Source organism: Siphateles boraxobius, unplaced genomic scaffold (genome assembly GCF_051911475.1).
Source record: "Siphateles boraxobius isolate OS27281-9 unplaced genomic scaffold, OSU_SipBor_1 245, whole genome shotgun sequence".
NCBI lineage: Eukaryota > Metazoa > Chordata > Actinopteri > Cypriniformes > Leuciscidae > Siphateles > Siphateles boraxobius.
The window spans coordinates 249,310-252,500 of record NW_027508861.1 but is presented as its reverse complement, the minus strand read 5'-3'; positions in this window follow the sequence as shown (position 1 = coordinate 252,500).

Here is a 3,191-nt window from a genome sequence, read left to right as displayed (position 1 = left end):
CACGCGGACGGATTTGACCGTGCCCGAACCCGAGGCACTCTCCCTGGGAGTCTTCCAGGGAGGTTGGTCGTTGTGGGAATCTCGTTCGTCTGCAACGGACGGTGTCCGTTTTCAAAAAGTTTTCGGAGGTGCACCTTCCTCCGTCGCTCCAGGGGTGAGTCAAGCCCCCGGAGTCGTTTCGCCCTTTACCCAGACCGACAAGCGTATGGTACTTTTTTTTTTTTTACCTCGGGATCGACCCCGGACGGCGAACCACCACGCGCGGGTTTCCTACACACGGGTCTCGCTCCGCTCGGCCCTGGGGCTCGAGGCGGCACGGCCGCTCATAGGGCGCGTGAGGAACCGTCCGTCAGGCGGGGCCAGGGTGGGAGGCCTCTGGATCAAGGCCGTAACCGGGAAAGGTGCTTTTCGGGCGGGGAGGAGCGGGGCGAAGGTCGGGCTCGAAGACTGGACCGGGGGGTGTCGGCCACCCCGACCGTCCGATTCCGAATTCCACGCGCCCGCGTCCGCCGCCGCCGTCGCGGACATTCGTTTCAGACGGGCCATCTGAGTCTCCCGAGAGTCGACACGGCCTGCTTTCCCCGGAGGGAGGCCGCGTCTAGCGTCGACGCGCAGAGCGGGGAGGAGCAAGCTGCCCAAAGCGGTCTCGCGACCGGGCAGGGGCCGTCCCCAGGCGCGTCCAAAGTTCCAATCGACCAGGCAACCCTGACAGTGACGGCCCGAAGGAGAGGGTGCGCCCCTCCGGGCCCCAGGCAACCCGGAGGCGCCCGTCTTCCGTTAACCTTGTCCGAGAAGAGTGTGGCGACGGTCCCCCACCTCCTCTACAACACCCCTAGCGTCCGTGTTCGGACCGTCTTTGCTCCAGCAGGAGCGCCATCAAGCGTACGGATCTGACTTTGAGCAGGCCACGGTCGGGTCTGCGAGCACAGGGCTCTCGTTTGCATGCAAGATCTTGGACACTGTCCATTTTCTTACGAGGAGTGTTGTGTGTCTTTCACCCTCTGCTCGCCCAGGACGGTGCACCTTCACACACTGGATGCACGCCCAGGGCACCGGCGGTGAGTCTGGGTGTCCAAACCAGCCCCCGCGTTTACTGGAAGTCTCGCCCGCACAGAGTGCATTTTATCTGGGCTGAGCCAGACCGCTTCCCCACCCGGTCTGACCACCACGGTTCTCTGTTCCGTGGACCTCATTCGATCGGACACTGTCCGTAATTTCATTTTTCTTTCGGAGGTGCACCTTCCTCCGTCGCTCCAGGGGTGTCTCAAGCCCCTGGAGTCGTTTTGCCGTTTACCCAGACCGACGGTTCGACAAGCATATGGTTTTTGTTTTAGCCCGGGATCAAAGGAGCCCCGGGACGGACGAACCTGCGACGCGCGGGTTTCCTACACACGGGTCTCGCTCCGCTCGGGCCTGGGCTCGAGGCGGCACGGCCGCTCATAGGGCGCGTGAGGAACCGTCCGCCCGTGAGGGCGGGGGGGTGGTAGGCCTCTGGATCGAGGCCGTAACGGGGAAGGGTGCTTTTCAAAGCGGGTGGGAGGCGCGGGGCGAAGTCAGGCTCTGTGCCGTGATGGGGGGCCCCCAACGAAACCCCGCCAACCGTCAAAGCCTGACGACGGTCCCGACGTCACCGCTGCGGACATCCGTTTTCAGACGGGCCATCTGAGTCTCCCGAGGTCGACGCGGCCTGCTTTCCCCGGAGGGAGGCCGCGTCTCGAGTCGACGCGCAAAGCGGGGAGGAGCAAGCTGCCCATAGCGGTCTCGCGACCGGGCAGGGGCCGTCCCCAGGCGCGTCCAAAGTTCCAATCGACCAGTCAACCCTGACAGCGACGGCCCGAAGGAGAGGGTGCACCCCTCCGGGCCCCAGGCAACCCGGAGGCGCCCGTCTACCGTTACCTTGTCCGAGGAGAGTCTGGGTGTCCAAACCAGACCCGCGCGTTTCCTGGAAGTCTCGCCCGCACAGAGTGCACTTTATCTGGGCTGGGTCAGATCGTTTCCCAACCCGGTCTGACCACCACGGTTCTCACTTTTTCAAATTTGACTCCAGAGTCAGGCCCGCCAAGGGGACTTTGAGCTTGATTCGTGCCCAGGAAGTCTGCACCCTTCCTGGGATGCAGTTAGAGAAGAAAACCAGCAGCCGTCATTTTCCTGGAGGTTTCGTACATGCAGAGATCCACCGCCGCGGTGGTGATTGAATTCTTTCTCTCCCCAGCGCAACATGACCGGGCTTTTTTTTTTTCCTGGGGGCCCTCTCCCACCAGGACTTCCAGAGCTCCACCGCGCGCACTGTGTAATCTGGATTTTATACCCAAGCAGAGAGACTCTGAGCGGGGGGCTCATGGTGGTCTGTTAATGGGTTCTGTGTGCCCTCCACCGCACTACTTCCCCTCTCCCGATAAAGACCCCAAGGTCCGTTTTAGGACCGTCTTTTCTCCAGAAGGAGCTCCAGGGGTGTGGAGCGAATCTGAATCTGACCCAGGACGGCGCACCCTCCCTGGGATGGCCAGGGAGGTTCTGAGATCGTGGAGCTCTGATCACACGGCAACATTTTGGACTCTTGTCAATTTTTCAAATTTGACTCCAGAGTCAGGCCCGCCAAGGGGACTTTGAGCTTGATTAGTGCCCAGGAAGTCTGCACCCTTCCTGGGATGCAGTTAGGGAAGAAAACCAGCAGCCGTCATTTTCCTGGAGGTTTCGTACATGCAGAGATCCACCGCCGCGGTGGAGATTGAATTATTTCTCTCCCCAGTCAGAGCGTACCCCGGCCGGGCTTTTATTTTTTTCCCTGGGGGTCCCACCAGGACTTCCAGAGCTCCACCGTGCGCACTGTGTAATCTGGATTTTTATACCCAAGCAGAGAGACTCTGAGCGGGGGGCTCACGGAGGTCTGTTAATGGGTTCTGTGTGCCCTCCACCGCACTACTTCCCCTTCCCGATAAAGACCCCAAGGTCCGTTTTAAGACCGTCTTTTCTCCAGAAGGAGCTCCAGGGGTGGGGAGCGAATCTGAATCTGACCCAGGACGGCGCACCCTCCCTGGGATGGCCAGGGAGGTTCTGAGATCGTGGAGCTCTGATCACACGGCAACATTTTGGACTCTGTCAATTTTTCAAATTTGACTCCAGAGTCAGGCCCGCCAAGGGGACTTTGAGCTTGATTTGTGCCCAGGAAGTCTGCACCCTTCCTGGGATGC